The sequence below is a fragment of the Sapajus apella genome, unplaced genomic scaffold (genome assembly GCF_009761245.1).
Source record: "Sapajus apella isolate SASKATOON/1434 unplaced genomic scaffold, GSC_monkey_1.0 scaffold15, whole genome shotgun sequence".
Classification (NCBI taxonomy): Eukaryota; Metazoa; Chordata; class Mammalia; order Primates; family Cebidae; genus Sapajus; species Sapajus apella.
The window spans coordinates 5,271,027-5,293,705 of NW_022436955.1; the positions used below are offsets into that span (position 1 = coordinate 5,271,027).

General features: G+C 35.9%; 1 long non-coding RNA gene across 1 annotated transcript in view; it reads right to left on the reverse strand.

The window, feature by feature from the left end:
* Nucleotides 1–5,044: 5,044 nt before the first annotated feature.
* LOC116555494 overlaps nucleotides 5,045–22,679 on the reverse strand; it is a 30,987-nt gene continuing 13,352 nt past the window's right edge. The window contains exon 4 of the long non-coding RNA XR_004270552.1: nucleotides 5,045–5,114. This is a non-coding gene — a long non-coding RNA (uncharacterized LOC116555494). The remainder of the gene's footprint in view (nucleotides 5,115–22,679) is intronic.

The window sequence follows — 22,679 nt, forward strand, 5'->3', positions numbered from 1 at the left end:
TGAGGTTGAAATTCTTTGCATCTGAGCAGAATATGCTTCCAATTGTCTGCCCAAGAGACTGACTAATAATTTTACTCCTTATAATTCAAAGTCTGTTCAACGGTTGTTTAAATCTTTTGCACTTTCAGGCTGCTACATGCAGCTGGCTGTAGCCAAGACTTGAATTAAAAGGCTCACTGAGAGGATGTGAGCCAGGAATAAGTCGTGTTCAATACACAGGCCACATTAAATGGCATAAGGTAAGCGCTCAATAAGTGTTCATTATTTTGTGTGCCAGAAACTATGGTATGATTTGTAGTGATGATCTCAGGACTGAATATTACTATTTTCATTTAGTAGACCATGATTTCATGAAAAGAAGAAGAAAAGAGGAGAAGGGCAAGGAGAGGGAGAAAAACTTAGATAACTTGTTCTAACTTTTTCTGTGAACAGAACTTTTTCTGTGAACATGAACTTTTTTTGTGACGTTGGAAGTCACAAAACTACGAAGTAGCTGAGTCAGGTGTTATACTCAAATCATCTGATTCCAGAAATCACCTGGTTTGTTGATTAAGAGAAGTGGTATATCACAATGAAAAAATATTACTATCAGTCAGAAGTAGTGTGTGTGCACGCACATGTGCTGCATCACAGATAAAATATAAGTTGTTAAGCCAGAAAATGGGCTCCAGTGATGACTCTATAATTTATCTGCTTGTCTTTGGTCAAATCAAACTATTTATTTTGATGTCATACATTTTTCTGAATTATATTTCTGCACTCCAATTTTTTAATTTATATTATATTCTGTATAATTTTTTTTTTTTTTTGAAATAGAGTCTTGCTCTGTTGCCCAGGCTGGCATGCAGTGACATGATCTTTGCTCACTGAAACCTCCACCTCCCAGGTTCAGGTGATTCTGCTGCCTCAGCCTCCTGAGTAGCTGGGATTATAGGTGTGTGCCACCACACCCAGCTAGTTTTTGTATTTTTAGTAGAGACGGGGTTTCACCATGTTGGCCAGGCTGGTCTTGAACTCCTGAGCTTAGGTGATCTGTCCACCTCAGTCTCCTAAAGTGCTGGGATTACGGGCTTGTGCCTGTACCATATTTTAAATTAGATCACAGTACCTTAGACTCAGAACTGGGGAAGGCTATCCTGTGCATTGTAGAATATTTTAGCAATATTCTTGGTTTCTATCTACTGAAGACCAGTACAACTTCACCCTCAGTTGTTACTACCAAAAATGTTTCCAGACATCATCATACGTCTCTTCGGGGAGTGGGGGGTGTAAATACCACCCTCCCATTCCCATTAAGAACTGCTAACCATTGAACTGGGTGATTGTTGGAAATAGATGCTTGGTGCCACAAAGAAAATTTATCACTGAGACAAGGGCTCTTTCAGCAATGCAATTTTTACATCCTGGGCTGCAGGAAGGGTACTCTCGCTAGCCATTTTGCCACTAGAGTACAATGAATAAAGGCAAACACAGAAATTTATCCCTTACACGTTTGGGTTTGTCCTTACTTCTGTGTCTAATCTCTGTTGGTTGGAGTCAGACCTCACAATCTAATAAAACTTGACTGGCTAAGAACTTAAAACTTTTCTAAGCAGGTAAAAGCGATGGAGAGCTGGGACATGCCTGTGAACATGTCCAGCAAAGATATTTTAGTTAACGTACAAGGACATAGAATGTACTATGTGCCTGTAAGCATGGCATGTCTAACAGCTACATAAGATAAGGCTTAATGAAGTTATTAGTACACTTACTCTTTAACAAGAAAGGAAGCTTTAGAAACGGACTTTTCTACTTCTCACAGCGATACTGGAGACATAGGTATGATTTACATGTGTTTCATGAATCTTATTCCCAAGAAGATTAATAAAATTTTTTGGAATATAGTCTACAATCAAAGTTTTGTATAAAATTTTATCTCATAAGATATTAAAAATCAGATGTCTCTTTTTGGATCTCAGAAACTGTTACCACAGAGTATTTTGTGCTGAAGGAGACAGGAGGGCCTCAGAAGCAAGAAGATTTCTCTGACCTCCTCTTGCCTTTCTGTCTCCTGCTGCTCTTTCTCCCCCAAATCTAGCCATAGAAACCAGAATTCCTCTCTACCAAGGTGGGTCATAAAAACTAGAATTCCTCTCCCAGTGCAAGCCATAAAACACAGAAAGGTCACTCTCTGACTTTTTCCCTTCACCTTTGAAGAACTTCAGGTGTTTTTACCTATACCTGGAGGAAAGAAATGCACAAAGAGGCCAAGAAGAATCTGAAAATGAAAACCATCCTTGCTAAGCTCTCCCCAGTTTATTACCATGGATCATAACTTTTTTGTTCAATCATGTTTCTCCACAATTATTCACTTCTTTCTTCATAATTAGCATAAAAACAGTTTTCTCTGGTTCTTAAGGTCTTCGTCTCTGAAAGCTCCTGCATCATGTAAAACATTGTTAAACTATGTTCTATGCTTTTCCCTTGTTAATTTGTCTTTTGTTACAGGGATGTCAGATGGGACCTAACTGTAAGTGAGGAAAATATGTTACTTTTGGCCATACATTTTCAAGAGGTTTGAAATAATACCAACTATTGATCTGTCAAGCTAGTGAAATTTCCTTTGATGCACTCAGATTTTGACCATTTTATTATTTAACTTTTCAAATTAAGCAAGATCCTGACTGTGTCATTTCACTTTGATTTTTAACAAGTAGCAAAAATAATAACATTTCTCTCAATAAACTAACAATAAAACCCTATCATATAAAACACCTGTGTTTAACATACTGCTTAGTAAATAATGGCTATTAATACTCATAATCACTATGCTTCTTAAGAGAATCAAGTATGTTTCAAAACCATGTCTTTTGCAGAAGAATTTTCGATATTTTCTGCCTTTTCTACCATTTTGATGGGTTGCTTGCAGTTTGCTTTTATCCCATGACAAACTCAAGAGAAATCAATTTAATTTGAAACAAGTAGTCATTAGTCATTTTCTGTTGTAAAGATAAAATGAGCTTGCATCAAACTCTGTGCTGAATAAAGCTTTGCATACACTAAGTAAATCTGGACAAAATAGCAATGATTATTTGCCTGCTTCTCCATGCTTTCCCCTTCCATCACAGGTCAGACATTTGATAAGCATTTTTGGAGATTCATAGTTAGATTTTTTACCTGAAAGAGTTGATAGTATAGAAAAGTAATACTTCTCAAACTCTAATCTGCATATGGATCAACTAGGACACTGATAAAATGCAGATTCTGATTTTGTAGATCTAAGTTGGGGTCTGAGACTCTGAATTTCTATCAGTTTCAAAATGATGCCAATCATTCTGATACAAGGACAGCTCTTTGAGTTGTGAGGTAAGAGGGGATGGTTGTCACTTTATGAGAATAGATGTCAATTCTTTCTAGCTGAAGAGATTTAAGAATGACTTGGTTGGTAATCTATTTTCCCTGAGGCTATAGGCCAAACTCAGTGTCTGGCACAGAGTAAAATCTCAGTAAATACTAGACAGATGCGTGAAGGAAGCATTTTAATGTGTGTCAGTCCATGTGTTTATTTGAAAGTGTTTAAACGGAGTTCAAAGGTATTTCAGATGGGGAGCATAAGTTGCAGAGGCAATAGAGGTCAAAACAGTGGTTCTCAAAATGCAGTCCCCTGGACCAGCAGCATTCGCATCTTCTAGAAATTTGTGAGAAATAAAATCTGAGATCCCACCCAAGTGTACTGAAGAAGAACATCTGGGGGAAAGGCCCAGCAATCTGTATTTTAGCAAACCCACCTGGTGATTCTGATGCACATTTGAGAACCACTGACTGAAAATGCAGATGCACATTCAGAGTACTTGGAGTGTAGGATCTATGAAGAAGAATGACAGAAAACCTAAATAGATTACATCAAGGATGTGATTGGTATATCTAGCATTTCATTGATTATAATCACAAGACTGACAGGGCCAAAAACCATTCCTCCCACTCAACCCATTCTCAATACCCAAAGCAATTAACATATGGATACATCTTGCCTCATCACAGAAGTACAGGAGTAAGGATGACTAGGAGGGAAAGGGAATTTAGAAAGAGCAGAAGCTGCAGAAAAGAGAAGGCAAGAATAGGCTTAGAGGAAATACTGTGAGCCAGCTATGATTTAGAGGTGAGGGAAGGTCGAATGAACCAAAAAATTTGTGTTGGAGAGAGAGAATGCAAATATTAGCCCAAATCAAGGAAACTAAATAAAACATTAGAGAAGGGCTAAAATGAGAAGAGACTGAAGCTCTGCAATAATTGAAAGGGACAGAGTGGCCATGAGAAGAGGACTCTTCCTGATCTTAAAGAGACTTTAAGTTATGGAGGCACAAGTTGAACATCGTAATTCTGCACACCAATGCCAGAATTGCCTCTCCCAATGACAAATTTGTCAGCTGAGCACACAGAGTCTTTTTGTAATAGATGATAAAACACCTGTTAACTACTTTTTAAAGTATAAATGGGGTTTTCTTGTTGTTTTTGTTGAATTCTGAATAATTTCTTTAATAAAAGCCAAGACAACAGAGTCTTACTACTTAAACTATTTAAATTTGTGGAAACAAAATATTTCTCAAACTCAGCAGATGGCCAAAATTGACACTTTCCAAAGAACTTGGGAGGAAGCGGGAGGAAAGGCCCAGCAATGGTGAAGGGAAAAGAGCCCCATTTTAAATAAAAGAAATTCAGAGTTGTAGCCCCAAGTGCTGCCACTATATCTGTGACTTTTGGTGAGTTGCTTTCCCACTGTCTGTTTCTGTTTCCTTATTTACTGCAGAACAAGTCCTTACCTTTCCTACCAAACCTTAGTGTTAAATGTAATAATCCTTGAGAAAATTATTTTAAGATTGCAAAGGACTATGTACAATATCGACAAAACTTACCAATAGCAAATCTTGCCTCTTTTCTCTCTCCTGGCCCTTCAGGCCTCTGATTCTCTGAATTCTTGCAAAAATTCATGAATTAGCCATGTGTATATACATGCTTATAAATTATCATTTGTTTTACAGTTATTCCTTTTGAAATATCTAACTGCAATTTTCTCCCAAATTTTCAGAATATGAGAATCATCAATATCATCAAATAAAAAATAAATTTTTGCCAACCTGGGAAAAATGTATCATTTATTAATGAAACTGCAGGCTCTCAATTATTCATATTTTTTATTTCTTTGCTTATCCTATGCATTTATTATTTATTGATAAATAAAAGGACAGGCACTTTATCTTTGCTATACACTATTTGCATTGGAAAAAGTCACTGAGCCTTTGTTTTTGAATCTACATTATTAGCAAAGTGTTCATCATAATAAAAACTGATTATATGAGCATTGACATGTGTAATTATTTAAATAAATAAAAATATAATACTTTCTAAAATCATCAGATGGTTGAGTCCGGCACTTTCCAAATAGCTTGTGTAAATACGTAATCCAGGTGGTTTACCTGAATTGTTTTATTTGTTCCTCATAGTGCCCCTAAGTGCTCTTCTGCTTTCACTTTTGATGAAGAATTTCAGCTTCTTTTTCAGAAGTATGATTCCAGAGTCTTTGCTCTTGGCCACTACCCTGTGGTCTGTATGGAATTAACCTTATCATGATTCTTGCATGTGAAGTTGGGCGTTGTTTCCTTTCTAAAACATGATGCATGTTTTCTCCAGCATCTGGCACACATAGTTTGTAGTAATCCATAGGTACTTAGTAAATGATTATTACATAAATTTATTAAACTTTTATATACGGTCCTTTGTAGGGACATGGATGAACCTGGAAACCATCATTCTCAGCAAGCTGACAGAAGAGCAGAAGATCAAACACCGCATGTTCTCACTCATAGGTGGGTGTTGAACAATGAGAACACATGGGCACAGGGAGGGGAGCACTACACACTGGGGTCAGTTGGGGGGAAATAGGGGAGGGACAGTGGGGGGTGGGGAGCTGGGGAGAGATAGCAAGGGGAGAAATGCCAGATGTAGGTGATGGGGAGGAAGGCAGCAAATCACACTGCCACGTGTGTACCTATGCAACAATTTTGCATGCTCTTCACATGTACCCCAAAACCTAAAATGCAATAAAATAAATAAATGGGAAAAAAAAAAACTTTTATATGGAAGTTTCTGAGTTTAAGGGGAGTGACCAATTAGGTAACAGGTCAACAACACCCATTAAAACAAACAAACAAACAAACAAACAAAAATCACATAGACTTGGCAGTACACATACACTTGGCATTCGGTAATTCAAGGTGAACACAAATGTCTTTTCTTCATTCAATCAACGTACATTTGAGTTTTGAGACATGAGTTAGAATTAGCCAGAATAGGGAAGGGAAGTCTAAGCAGACAGAAGCACTGGTGCATAGGTGGGAGTTTTCTGTAACAGTTAAGTTTTGAAAGTAATGGGAACAAAAGTGAAGAATGAGATTGCAGTTTTAAGCAAGATGTAACATGTCATTGTAAAACATTTGGAAAATATTCTGGCATTCCAGAAGAAGAGTAACAAATTCATGAGTCCACAAGTGGAAGATCATTCTAGTGTCTGTATGGGAAATGGATGGAAGAAGGCTAGACTTGCTATGTGATATACAAGAAAAAGGCCATTAAATCTGTCCAGGGGAGAGAGGATGGGCTTAGAATGAAGGCAGCGACCTCAGGGGGAAGGGAGAAAAGGTGTGAGAATGAATAAAAATATATACATTATTTTAAAAAGAAAAAAAATAGACATGGTCAGAGGTAGGAAGAAAATTGGTTTACCAAACAGCCAGCTATGCCCCCCAAAATGCTGAAGAATCACTGCTTAGTAGCACACTACTTGGCTTGTCTCCAAATTAAATTTTGTAGTCTTTCTTATTGCCTTATTAATTGCCCCTGCTCTTTTCTTAGCAGCATAAGGCAACATGAATTTCAGACACTAAAATTCAAAATCCAGATGTGTAGAAGAAATATCACCAACTAGAGCTTCAACAAGTATTAAACTCCTACTAAACATATTTAATTTAGAATTAATAAGGTGATAGTATGGAAATTAAATCCCCTATGATTGTCAGGGAAGAGCACCTATTGAGGTATAAATATATGAAAGATAAATCTACTTGCAATGTAATTAATTCAAATCTGCAGAACCAATAAGTGTGTGATGGTGTTCTTATTATTACATTACACTTGTGAGAAATGCTCAGGAATTTAATTACCATTTACCCATACAACTAAAGAAAATGAGATATTAAGCATGCTATCTAATTAACTAGCTATAGATTGCTTGTTAAATAAATATTAAATGTATAAACACTTGAGACTAGCTTGAAAGTGTTGCCCTAAGTAGATATCCATTTACTTATGAGTTTTCCCACCCAAAATAATGTAATTTTACACAGTAAAAATACACAGATGCTTCCAATGGAGGTTACAGTGTTTCCCATATGACTGTTTTCCTTTTCGGCTCAATTAGGCCTTTGTCCTCACCTTTTCGAAATTTAAGCTGTAGTTTAAACTATGAGATCACATGTATTATTCAAGTCAGTTTTTACAACACTCTGGTCAGTTATCTTAGGGTGTCAATATCTCCATTTTTACAGATATGGCTACTGAAATGTGGACATGTTAATTTGTTCCTATGTCACACAGCAAGTCAATGTTGCATGCTTTATTATTGCAGCATTTCTAATACCCTCTATCCCTACGAAGCAGTCATAATGATCTTGATGTAAATCAAACATAATTCCTCTATTCAAGACTCCTCAATGACCTTCCATATCATGAAGAGCAAGTGCTTTAGCTTTTAAGGCTCTTCATGAGGTGCCAAATGCTACCATTCTCTCCAACTTCAGATCCATCACACATTTGGCCTCGTCTCCTACCAGCTCTCCCCTTTACTTTATCTATGCCTGATGCCCATGTTTTCACTGTTCCTGGACCATTGTAGGCGTGCTCCAGCATCGAGACATTCATTCATGCTGTTTTTTCTTATTCCCTCAGTTGCTTCCTATCTCTGCTCAAATATGACCTTATCAATAAAAGGGAGTTCAAAAAAGTGGGGTCTTATTTTTACCATCCCCCTCCCTCTAACTTGCTTTATTCTTCTTTGATCATAGCATCTATTACAAATTTGGCATATTTATTTGTCACTTGTGTGGCACCCCCACTGAGCTATAAATCCACAAGAGGAGAAATTCACATTTGTTCATTTCTATATCCCTAGCACATAAAGTAATGATGCCCAGATATGGCTTATTTAATGAAAAATAAAAGAACACTTCGTTAACAATGGCATCTATGCCACACGAGAAGGTTCCAATTTGGTCACAATATCCCAATTTCTACATTTTTCAAAGTTCATGTTGAGCATGAAATGGGACTGGCTCTTTGCTTAATCTTTTTCTTGGATCTTCACATAGACCCTGATGCACATTAATGATAATTTATATATTCCTCGAATCAAGTTTTTGTGCATTCTGTTAACCAACTATTTTTTGAGATTTTCATTACATACTCTCTCCAATTCAAGAGAGTACAAATTCAACCAATTACTTTAAATACCATCTGAGATTGCTTAAAAAGAAATTCTACTAGTCTAGGATTTATTTATGATGTACCACTATGTTTTTGACTCTGAAAATTTATGTCATCTTTTTAGGATAGATCTCAGAATCTTTCTTGTTAAGATGGAGAATTGGAATGTGTGATCACTAAGATCACTTCCAGGAAATGGACAGATAATTTGCAAACCAATATTTAACTTCATGGATGTTTCTAAAGTATTGCCTAATATCTTAAAACATCTAATATCTTATTAATATGTTTCCCATTCTGTAAAATAGAGGTGATTAATCCTCTAGGAAAAAAGTGACAAGGTCTATAAAAATGCAGGGTTTTGTTTTGTTTGTTTTGTCTTATCTCAGTGTGTTGATTAGCATCTTTGAATGATATGGGTTGGTAGCAGCAGGATAGTCTTGAAGGCTTAAATAAAAAGGAATTCAAGATGTTAAAGAGATTAAATCAAGTGTTAGACATTTTTGTGGTAATTAGATTAAAAGCGAATGTAAATGGGACTAACAGTTGTTTCCATATATCTGAAAGGCTGTCTTAGTTAAGAAAGTTGTGTTTGTTTTTGTTTTTTTCTTCATTCCAAGACAGTAGAAGAAGTACCAATGAGAACTCAGATGGCATATGGAGAGTCTACCTTGGCATAAATACAATAAACATATTTGTCTGTATATAACAGTTTAAACATAAAACTGAATTAATTCTACTTAAAACTTAGACAATAAGGTAAGAACAAAAAGGCTCACCATTTTCTAAAGATGTAGAAAAACACATGGATGGAAATATAACAAGAATTTGTAATTATGTTGCAGAGTTAACAATGAGAAACAAAAGCAGACCATAAATAGGAAATTGTTTATAAATAATTATAACATGTAGAACCACAGGCAGATGAAGTGAGAGATGAATCAAGCCTTAGTGAATTTCACATATCTAGAGGATATTTAAATGAAAGTTGAATGATATTTACTTGTGATTCTGTGAAGATTATTTGAGCCGAAAACAAGATTTATTGCCTATAAAGTTTCATCTAGCCCTGGTTTTCAATGAAATTACAATTACAATTGATTTTACTTGAGAAATAATGAATGCCTAAAATTTACTCTCAAATAGTGTAGCAAATAAATATGAACATGAGGATAAATAAAAATAGACATATAACTTCTTTTTAATAATCTCAGATGATATTTGAAGTAATTTGGTTACATTTAAACTATCTTGAATTGGAGAGAGTATGTAATGAAAATCTTAAAAGTAGTTGGGTGATAGAATGCACAGTAAACTTCATTCAAGGAATACATAAATTATCATTAATATGTATGAGGGACTATGTTAAGATCCAAGAAAAGAAAATAAGCAAAGATCTAGATGCATTTCTAACCATGTATTATGTTATACTATTCAACATAAACTTTGAAAAATGTACAAATTGTGGTTATTGTGATCAATTGGAACCTTCCAGTGTGGTATGGGTGCCATTTTTGACAGAGCATTAATTTATTTGTTCACTAAATAAGCCATGTGCCAGCCATTGTTACTTTATTTGTTGGTGATATAGTAATGAACAAATGTGAATAGAAAGAGAAGATAGGGATACAATAACAATACAGTAAAATTTTAATTGGCCTATCTAGGTGAAGTGTGTAAAGATAGTCACTGCACTATTCTTTCAACTTTTCTCTAGTAGAAGTTTCCTTATAATTTTTGCAAAATAAATAATAAATTAAAACAGTGTGTTTAGGGATGGCCTTCCTAGATAGCAATAGAGAAGGAAACATGGGGATATTGAGCATCTATTAATTCTCAGTGTATTTTTACTGAAATTTAAACAAACTTTATATTGATAATTAATGTCCCTTTCCCTCAAAGATCCCCAGAACTTGTTTAGTTTCTATTTTTTTCTCAAAACAGGACTTCTCTATTAGTTCCACATGTACATTTTCCATATTTTTCCAACTCTGTCATTAAGAATCCTAAAGAATTGTTTCCTTTTTAGTTCATTTTTAAATTGTGAACAATGTAAATTTTGGTTGAAAAAATAAAAAAAACTGATTGACTCGGGGCTTCACTCTTGTAAATAAGAATATAACAAAGAAGGAATAAATAACATCATGTTCATACAGCATACTGAGGGTAAAGTTAGTTGGAACTTAGGATCATTCCAAGGTGACACAATGAGGTCTTTCAGTAGCTAAACTATGTAAGACAGTATAGGGAGATTATATTTAAATTTCTCTACCTTCGGTTGTATGATTGTGGCCTTCATTCTTTATCGACTTGGTTAACTAAAACTGTCATCTCAGAATCATTTTCTCTGTGTAGTTTCAAGTTAAGGTTGGTAAGAAGAGAAATTTATAAAAATGATTTTGTCATTTTTTGAAACTTTTTATTTTAGAATAACTTTGGATTTGCAGAAAAGTTGCGAAGATACTATAGCGGGTCATCATATACTTTTTACCTGGCTTTTTCCTATTGTTATCATCTTATAAAGCCATGGTACATATGTCAAATCTAAGAATGAATACTTGGTATAATACTATTAACTATTTGGTGCAATAATCTTCACTAACCTATAAGCTTTTTTTTTTTTTTTTTTCGATGGGGGAGATCAGTTTTTTGTCCCTGTTCCAACTTGCCACCCAAGATACCATATTACATTTAGTTGGCATATCTCCTTAGACTCCTGTGATCTGTAACAGTGTCTCAATTTTTCTTGTTTTTTATGAACTTAATAGTTTTGAGGAGTAGTAGTCAGGTGTTTTGTAGAACACCCCCCAAACCGAGTTGATGTTTTCTTATTATTTGACTTGGGTTATAATTTTTTGCGAACAAGAAACATAGAGGCAGGGTGCCTTTCTTATTATATTATAGCAAGGGGTATATGCTTATTACTGATATTTTGAAATGTTTCATCTGTTTAAAATGGTGTTGGAAAGTTTTTTTACACCAAAAAGTAATTATTTGTCTCTTTTCATACTCTGTTCTGCGCATGTGAGTCAACAATCCCAACCCACACTCAAGAGGAAGGAAACTAAGCTCTGCTTCATAGAATAGGAAGAACTACATATTACTTGGAAATTTTCTGATAAAAAAGACTTTTACTTTCTCATTAATTTGTTTATTTATTTAATCATTTATTTCTATGAGCATGGACTTATGAATATTTATCTTAATTTTGGATTTAAATTCAATATTTTCATAACATTTTATTCCTTGGATATCCCAGAATTCACCATTGGTGACTCCTCTGTTTGGTTTCTCTCTCTTTTTGACAAACTACTATCTGTTTGTTGTTGTTGTTGTGTTTTTGTCATTTTGGCACCTCTTTGCTTTCTAGTAGTCCAAGATGTTGCAGGTTTGTCTTGCTTGTATCTTTCCAGTTCCCAGTCTAGAGTCAGCCATTTTTCTAAGAATCTCTGGTTCCTCTTATTTTATTTTAGAGAGCATACCATTTTGAATGCTAAAATGAAACAGAGGCCATTATTTTCTGAAATTCATTGTAGTCAGATGCAATAATGCACAGATCTCAAGAGGTGGACAAAAAGTTCCAGATTATTCTTCTTCTCCTCTCTCCTAATTTTTTTTTTTTTCTGACTGATTATCCTGTTGCACAACAGCAGCTTCAGGACCAACAAATCCCCACAGATCTTCCAGCAAGATTTCCGTTTGCTGTCCCACCTCAGAAACTGAACATAGCCAATGACTCTTTCTCTGATTCAATTCCCTTTTTGACCTTTCACTTCTCCAGTTCCTTTCCCAGCTGGAAAATATTCTATTTTTGTGATAATAAAACCTATTCCATAATACTCATAATGATCCTGCTCCTAGAAAGAGTTCAGGCTAGAGAAGCGAAAGTTTATCTAAAGTTGTTTCTCTCATCTGACTAAATATAAAGGTATTGATTACCCTGAAGCCAATATAACATTGGACACTAGTAGTACATAGAATGTGGTGGAAAAACAGGTACTTAAATTGCCGTCTGTAGTCACGTGCATTTGAATGCTAATAAAATATTTTAGTGGAAATAAATAGTATCATAGGATTGGTTGATTTCCTCTATGTGTGCGTAGAAAGCTTGAAAGAAGAAAATGATGATTTTAAATGGCCAGGTCAACATCTAAATAAGGAACAAGAAATTTTCTGTGTTTGCCCTAAATGCAACTCTTATATTCTATAGCAAATGGTTTAGAATTTCAGGAAATTAAACCCAAATTCTAATCATTCGAGGACCAAATTTACAACATAAATTAAAATTACAACTTGATGGAGTCTCATGCTAAAATTATGGCATTGATTGTCTGATACCTTGAACACTGGAATGGACATGATATAAAATTTTAAAGAAACTAAGGACTTTGCCTCCCATGTTTTGATTAGTGTTCCCCTGTTTAAGAAATTAGTTCACCGTTTTCTAAAGGAATAAAGCAATTTTTCTGCAGGCAGGGGACTCTGGCTCTTCCTTAAAATCAGTGCTTACCAGATCTCCTTGCTTCCAAAAATACAAATAGGCTCAATTTCCATCAGGCCCTAAGGGTTTGTACACAAAGTATGACTCACGGGACAGCAGCATACCTACCAAAATAATTGCATAATTTTGTCTATTCATCTATGAAGAAACTTGGGGTTTCCTCAGTTCTGAAATGCATAGTTGAAATGCCACTAGCTAATTCTCCACATTGATGTCTCTGAAATGCAAGATATTATAGCAGAAAAGGGTAAGTTGAAGTCTTTAGAACTATCTTTTTTCTATTTTAATATTAAAGCAAAAGCAAACACGCATTTCTGGAAGGATTGCAGAGATTAGAGCCACACACACACACACACACACACACACACACACACGCACAAATACCCACAAACACAAACTTGAAGACTCCTGCCATGTCTATTCACCATGACTATTTGGCCTGCGTAGACCACAGATGGATCTTACAAACTAACAACAGATGACCCTAAAACTTATCAGGTGGTTATTCTCACCCTAGCTGCTTTTAAAGCTGGCTTCTTTGCTGGAGTCAATGTCATTCTATGTCTCAAAGTTTTAACCATACCAGTCTTCATCTTCATGAGATCAAGCTCTCATTTCAGTCTGCTTTACCAACTGTTCACCCTTCCTAGAAAATGTCTCCAGATGTTATGTAGTTTTCTGCCTTAAAAATCACTGTTGTATTCCACTTCTTTGTAATATGCAGCAGATGATACCAACCTGTTTTCCTCTGTTGGAATGCTGGTTTTTCTGACTCATTGTTCCACACTCTCACTCTTTTTACTATTGCATTTCTGTGCCTCAGCTTACCTACAAAATGGGTGCTTGGCACTGATTCTGATAGGAAACATCAAGAAAAAAAAAGTCAAGGCAATAAAACATGTCCAGTTCTGTCTCAGAACCAGAAATTATATGATATCATATCACCAAAACCTCAGACCAAACTTATGTGTTATTACTAGTACCTTTCTACAGGTAAGAATACTGTGGTACCAAGACTTTGAATGACTTGGTCAGAAGCGACAGCTAGCTACAAAGGATGCTCATTTGTTTGATGCCAGAGTTTGCTTCTTAAGCACCATTTTCTCCTTTTTAATATTGTGGGTTATTCAGTCTTTAAACTCACAAAATACTTCTTGAAAACGTATTTTCCCTTGTACTGTTAGGTTTTATTACGAAAATTGAGTTGAATACAAATAGGTTTAAATCCCTGCGTTGAGTCACATTGAATAGAATAAAAAATAAAGGGCCGGGTGCGGTGGCTCAAGCCTGTAATCCCAGCACTTTGGGAGGCTGAGGCAGGCAGATCATGAGGTCAAGAGATCGAGACCATCCTGGCCAACATGATGAAACCCCATCTCTACTAAAATACAAAAATCAGCTGGGCACGATGATGTGCACCTGTAGTCCTAGCTCCTTGGGAGGCTAAGGCAGGAGAATTGCTTGTACCTGGGAGGCGGAGGTTGCAGTGAGCCGAGATCGCGACACTGTACTCCAGCCTGGCACCTGGCAACAGAGCGAGACTCTGTCTTAAAAAAATAAAATAAATGCAACAAAAGTGGAAATTCCACTTTTCTTCACTGCTGATATTATATTGAAAAGAGAAATAAGCCTATTTTTTAGAATTTCTTGGAAAAAGTAGATTACATACTTGACCTATATTTCCTTGGCCACCACATCTGACAAAAAACCTAGATTATAATAAAGTCAGAATTCTTTTCTCCCCTCCCAGTCCTAACATTGTGAATCCAATTTGCTCTGGGAAACTGGGTAGCTTCTTTTCTGCCAACAATATATTATAATTTCACCAGCTTCTTCTTTATCGGAAAAAGGATTTGAAAGCAAATGTAACTGTTTATCAGGTAAATAATTCCAAATTATGAGAAAGTGCTCTAATAAAATAGTAGAAAATCCCTTCATGCTACATGTATAACAGCATCATGTAGAGCACATTCCACTCTCCACCATTTCTACCACCCCCTTACCATGGCATACACGCATGAACACACACACACACACACACACACACACACACACAACACAGAGAGAGAGAGAGAGAGAGAGATTTCCATGGTATGGAGGTGAAGTCTTTCATTCAGAGTAATGACATAAAAGATGGAGCCATTGAAGTTTGAAAGGGAAGGTTATTTCATTACTATTAATTGCTTCGGCCACTTAATTGTATTCATTTTGGACTTGCTGGTGGCAGTGCTGTTGATTTTGTCAATGTCTATGGGCTGTCCGTTTTGCACCAAAATTATTGATATCTTCATTTTGACTTGTGTGATTCTCTTTCCCCAGCGTGGATGAAGCATGCACAGTTTAAGTCTTAGCTGTGGTGCTAAATGCTTGGCATTCATGATCTCATTTAATTATGGCAATTAATCCCCAGAATGTACATGCTACTTAGCTACTCTTATTATCATTTTGATGATGAGTATACATGGGCCAAATATACTGAACTCTTTGCTCAAGATTCAGTATTTAGTAACTGTTGGAAAGTGGATTGAAACTTGGGCCTGTTTGTGCTTGTAATTACTGCCCTTCATTCATGTAACTTTTCTCTATTATTTTAACTAATTATTATCTTTTTACTGCTGCTTTACTCCCTAACACTCATCTATCTTAACTATGTATTATCATGTGAGACCCTTCACCTAAGAATTCAATTAGTATTTTGTTTGCTAACACACAACCAGTGTGAGATGACATGTCTGAAACAGGGAATACTCTAAGTAGTAAGTCCTTGTATTTATTGGCAAGAATTACATAAAGGAGATATGTAGAACTAAAATGTTTAGCAATGACATAGGAGTGATTGATCTTCATTTGCTGTGGGGAAATTGGGGAAAGCTTTTCAAAGCAGGTGGCATTGGAAATGAGCCTTGAAGAATAGATAATGATAATAGCAACAACAATTTGTAATGCTCAGGAAGGTGTAAAAGGTGGATAGATGAAACAGAGATAGGATGTGTTTAAAAGGGCATTACAGTGCCCTTCTAAACGAATAAACACACAGAAATATTCTCACAATGCTGAGTTTCCCAATATGTTTGTTATTTAACTTCAGGTCTTTGCAAGTTCGTTTTTATAAAGTTAAATGCTGAAAATCAGAAAGCTGTCAGGAGTGAGGAAGAGAAACAGTGACATCTCTCCTGACCCAGCCTATGCTTGAACACACAGATGGGAGAAAGGACATGCCGATTGTTGGCTTGAATGCTGTGCAATGAACCAGAGAGGATGATCCAGTGGGACAGCCTGGAATGTGTCAGAGGGGATTAGGGACAGAGGTCAAAGGTGGCTCGGAGTGCCTCACCAGCTGACAGTTCTGGAACAAAGGTCTCTAGCACACAGCCCCATGAGATGCCCAAGAGGCAGTGGGCTCTGCAGGATAGCCAGTGACTGCCACAGCAGATGGGGAGGCCCTGGCAGTGGATTCCCAAATGTGCTTAGTGTGTCTGACTAAAGGCATAAGCATGTTGGTATCACCGGCTTTTGTTTTTTTTTAAGGGGAGTTATCAGTTGCTCTAAATTAGCTAGACCTATTTTCACATCCAAACTGTGAAGCAAGACTCCTCCCAGAAAAACCTAGTGTCTTTTGGTTGAATTTTAAAAAGTTAGTTTCAAATACTGATCATCTCACCTTATACAACCTAAGCTGCTTATGGAACAAAAAAAAAAAAAAAAAAAAAATTTGTGGAGGAGGAGACAGAATTTTTGGCACATTCTGGGGGTGGCAAATGGTGAGTACTTAGATTTGAATGCCATCACAGCAACCTGTCTATATTTGGCTACTCTTCAACAATTTGTCTTTATCAACTTTGTGCTTGCACTGAGGTGGAAACATTCCTTTCTCTCCAGCATCCATACACACTGTGATTCTCTCCCTCTCACTCAAATGCTCCAGAATTTAGGAAAATATTCCTTACCAAGTTAATGTTTATGCTTGGTGAGTTTCTTTTTAATTTTAGAAAGGGGTGAATGGTCTCTGATCTAAGAAAAATAGAGTAAGGCAACCAGTACAACAAAACAGAAGTAGAGAGGAACATGCCTCCCCACACAGGCTGTCTTAACCCTGAAATAAACTGCGTGGTGCTTCAGCCTCACACAGATTCTAAATTACTGGTGCCTGCACAGACAAAATGTCAAGATCTGCCCTTGCTTTCCAACTCAGTTTAGTTATAGGTGCAGCCGTTTCTGAAGGTTTATTTTTGTTTTCTTTTAATGTATACTTTTTGTTCATTTTGCTGCTTTTTAACAAGGAAATAAGAAAAGCAAAGACTCAATTTAGCAATTCACTATTAGATGCCATTAATTATTAAGCATTTTGTAAGTGTTATCTAACTCGTTTCACTGAAGTCTTTGGTGTTAAAAAAATTAGTTATGTTGAATGTTTCATGTGATTAATTATGAAATAGAACATTTATGAGTTGACAAAGGACCTCTCTTTATCTATATATACATAACAAAAATAAAGCAAACTTTTGTAAATGTAGGAAATGTATACAAATGCATTCACACATACCCATGCCTTTCTCATATACACATGACTTTACAAAGTTATATGGGACATATCTGTAGTCTTAGATTTCTTCAATATGGACTGCACATTCATTATAAGTAAAATAATTAGAGATTATATAACTCAATTCAGGATCCCTTCATGAAGTAATGGCCTAAAATTAAAAGTCCCAAACTCTCAAGGCATGACATTTTGGTTATCCTGATGTACAGCTAGAGTCTAAAAACAACAACAAGTGCTGGGTGCAGTGGTTCATGCCTGTAATCCCTTTGGATTAAAGCACTTCAGGAGGCTGAGGCAGGTGGATCACCTGAGGTTGGGAATTTGAGACCAACCTGACCTACATGGAGAAACACCTTCTCTGCTAAAAATACAAAATTAGTGGGGCATGGTGGCACATGTCTGTAATCCCAGCACAGCTACTCTGGAGGCTGAAGCAGGAAAATCACTTGAACCTAAGAGGAGGAGGTTGCGGTGAGCCGAGGTACCACCATTGCACTCCAGCCTGGGCAACGAGAGCAAAACTTCATCTCAAAACGAGAACAATAACAAGTGAAAACAGAGGCAGAGAGTGGAAGGGGTGCACCAATGTGTATGTGTACCTACACTTAATCAAGGTACTAGGTGCTTGTATCATCATATTCTTTTTCTAAACCTCACAACATCTAATTTTAAACATATTTCTTACACACGAGGATACTGAAACAAAGGGGATTTAGGTTAATGACCACACACAGAGTTTGTAGGTAACTGGGATTCAAATTCCCACAACAACTGTCATGGGCTTATTGACCCTTGCTATTTTCCCAGTGATTGGAAAAGTCCTTGAGATATGAAGCTAATGAGAATTAGCCACTATTGTCAAGACTTGTAGCATCTAGCATAGCTGAAAAACCAATCATGTTAACAGTATCTGTTTAAACCTTTATTATTGGACTTCAGCAGGGAAAATTCAAAGGAAATTCCTTTGAATTCAAAGTACATAGTAATTACTGTTAGGAAAAATGTTTATGAGTAGGTAACGGATTTCGGGGGGGAGGGAAAAACGTATGGGAAGAAGGAATTCCAAAGAAGAGAAAATACAGCTTTATGCCTTGGCTGTGGAATAAATATTTCTATGAATTCTCTAGCCCTGTAGAGATGGCTACAGAATTCTTTTCTTCACTTTGCTTGGCATCTCTTCTTTCTCATTTTGCCAAACTCTAGCATAGTAATTAAGCCCACAGAGCCCTTCAGTGTGTTACATATGTACCCCTTCACACAGAGCTAGACAGCGTTGCATACCAGGGAGCCAGTGGTTCATAACTGGAGGAAACATCTCTGCTGTTGTGCCTTGTGCTGGGCACAGACAAGAGTCTCCATTCCCTTTTACATTTGCTGGCACAATATAAGCTCTGGCATATAATGGATTATGTTACGTATATCAAATTATGAAATGCACAATTCTTTTTAAATTTCTCTAAAGGGTGCCCTCTTATTTTTTATTCATTCTATGGCTATGCTAGATATAAGTTTATCATTTGAAATTCAAATGGTTATAGTTATAAACCTGCTGACTCATAAAAACAGGAAATGTAGCATATATCAGAATCTGAAAGCAATGCCTGATTTGCTGAACTTTTATGATAATTTCAATAAGTTATTGAATTAACTCTGTAGTTTTACAAATATGCTTAAAAATGTTCAAATAGTTACAGCAAAGAATAACACTTTTTTTGGTCCTTTTACCCTACTTGGAAAATAAATTTCAGTTGACAAGCAAGTTTGAGACACATAGCCACTCATCAAAGAACAATAAAATTTGATTATTTACATTTTTGCAAGGTCCACTGGAAAACTAACTTAAACAGTTATTACCAATGTAGCTCTTACAGCTTTTCCATATTCAAAATGTCTATTGACCAGCATTTTTTCATGAGAAATCTTTGGAATTAAATCTAAAATTTATGCAAAATGTTTCAGATTGATATAATTTTACAGGATTTCATTCTGACCATTAGAAAATGGAATTGGAAGGAGACCCGGGATTCCAATGAGAACTGAAATAGAAATGCATGTCAAAGACTATTTAGTATTTTGCTGACATCTGCACCACCACTGATTCTATTTATGTAAATACGAACCAATTGGATCACCATACAAAATTGCATTGAATTTGTCCCCCCTCATCTTGATGTGTAAGCAGTTTGCTAGGTTTTGCTATCATTTTTAAATGTAGACGACTCAGGATCTCAGATTAAATTATTCCCTCCTTCAAAATTTATTACTTTTTTTGTTGTCCAGGTTTTAATAGAAACAATGAGCTAATTCTGTATACCAGAATTAGGAACCACAAATTTTTACTTTATCTATAGGTTTGAATTTACTGGTTAACCACTAGTATGTACATCATTCGACAGATATCTCACTCTGCACCTCTTAGTTAATGCATCTCTTAGTTGATACATATGAATATCACAAGACAAATCCCTACAAAATACCTCCTTTGCTCAAGGCACTTTTCTTTACTTTTTTGGTGGAAGGGTGGGGGGTAGGGGGAACAAGTCTCACTCTGTTGCCCAGTCTGGAGTGCAGTGGTGCAGTCTTTCCCTCTTGGGTTCAAGCAATTCTCCTATCTCGGCCTTCTGAGTAGCTGGGATTACAGGCACCCACCACCATGTGCGACTAATTTTTGTAGTTTTAGTAGAGACCAGGTTTCACCATATGGTCAGGCTGATCTTGAACTCTTGACCTCAGGTGATCCATCCACCTTGGCCTCCCAAAGTGCTGGGATTACAGGCGTGAGCCACTGTACCCATGCAAGAAACTATTTTAAGAGGCAGAAGTAATTTGAGACCACCCTTTACCACTTAAACCCACTAGTATTTGTCATCTGTAAAGGCTGAGTATCCTTCTAATCCAATTTTTACTCTTTTAGATGCATCTAATAATAATATGTAAGTGAACAATGTAGAAATATTTATCTAAAATAAGTGGAAAGTTATATCAGCTGGACAAAGAATGTCATAGTCAAGAGAAAGGATTATTTAATGTATTATTTAACATAATGGGACATTAAGTTTATTTAAATAAGTTCAAAATTTGTCAACATGGCCCCCGAAACAAATGACTGAAATTGATATGGTTTGTACATTTGTTTTCTAACTTAATCCTCACAACAAGTGTGTGAAGCAGGCGAGAAATTATTATTTATCTACATTATTCAGTGGAAAACATTTGGGTCCAGAAACTTTCACAAATTCACATTTAGCAAATAAAAGCAGAGAATGTCCATTTAAATCTGAATTTAAGATAAGCAATTAATAATAACTTAGTATATGTGTGTTCTATACCATATCAATATTTTGTTGTAACTAAAGCAAGCAAACAAAAATATCAAATATTTAAAAAGGATTTCTGTATTTCACATGGTGACCATCCACATAGTTAAATTAGAGTTATAAAATTCATAATCATATGTTTTTATTTAAATCTCTGCACACTTTCTGTCGTGCCACCCTGGCTTAAAATTGTGATCTTAAGTCCTAACAACTTCCAGCCTCAAGGTTATATCAATGTCTGTGATTTAGATAATTAGCAAAGCAGAAACCGCGGGTATTAGACAACCAATACTGTCTTTATCCAGCGCAGAATTAAACATTCAAAGGGACATCTTTTCAAAATGGTCTCTTTAAGACATAATCAGATTACATTTTTCATTTCTAATTATCCTGTGTATGCTGTATGTACATTGTCGTTAACTAATATATTTGATTGGATTAGTACAGAATGTGAGTAAAAGAATTGGAGTCTGGGGGGAAACCCACAATTACCTTAAACCCACCCTTATTTCTTATACTGATTTATTATTTTTAATTTTATTCTATTTACTTATTATAATACAGTTTATTGACATTTAAGATATCCCATTTACAGCTGAAATAAAATATTACATCCTGAGCTACATGACAAAAGATTCTCTTATAATGGCATATTAATCATATTTTACCACCATGTTTTATTTGAAGAAAAAAAAGATTCATTTTCAGTAAAGCATTCAAAAGGACTATTCATAGAATGTGACTTTGATTATGTAATAAATGCTTCCACTTTATGTTTAGTATGAGTTTCTCATCTTTTCCCATATCATTTGCTCTAATATAAAGATACAAACCATTGTACCCTTAAAATATACCTTGATGAGACACATGAGCATTGGAAGGAAAGCAGTATTGTTTGGTGATAGCAATTACGGCTGTGGAGTAAGAATACTTGCCATCTGCATCCCTCTGATTTCTTCTTGTGTGCCTTTGGCAAGCTAGCAGCTTCTCTAAGTGTTATATGTTTCATATATGAAACAGCCATAGAGACAACACTCAGTACAGATTGTCTCTTACAGTCTCCACAACAACCCTAAAGGCAAACTATCTGGTATATAGTGAGCTAGTTATGATTGTGATTATTACTACCATGCTTTTATAGAGCAATGTTTTGTTTTTGTACTTTCTGGAACTTCTTTGTTAAATTCTTTTGTGAACATTTCATTTATTTACTTACATTGTTTCTTCCTTCTTCCATTCCTTCCTTCCTTCTTATTTTTTTCTTTCCTTTCTTTTCTCTCTCCTTCCTTTTTTCTTTCCTTCCTTTCTTCTTTCCTTCCTTCCTTCCTCCATTTTCTTTCTTTCCTTCCTTCCTTCCTTCTTTCCTTCCTTCCTTCCTTCCTTTCCTTCCTTCCTTCCCTCCCTCCCTCCTTCCTTCCTTCCTTCCTTCCATCCTTCCTTCCTTCCTTCCTTCTTTCTTTTTCTTTCTTTCTTTCTTTCTCTCTTTCTCTCTTTCTCCTTCCTTCCTTCCTTCCTTCCTTCCTTCCTTCCTTCCTTTCTTTCTTTCTTTACCCCGTCTTTCTTTCTCCCTCTCTTTCTTTCTTTCTCACTCCTTTTTTTTCTCATTTTTTTTGGGGGGTTTGAGATGTCCAGATCATTTTTTTTCAATTTATTTATTTTATTGCATTTTAGGTTTTGGGGTACATGTGAAGAACATGCAAAATTGTTGCATAGGTACACAAGTGGCAGTGTGAGTTGCTGCCTTCCTCCCCATAACCTACATCTGGCATCTTTCCCCTTGCGATCCCTTCCCAGCTCCCCACCC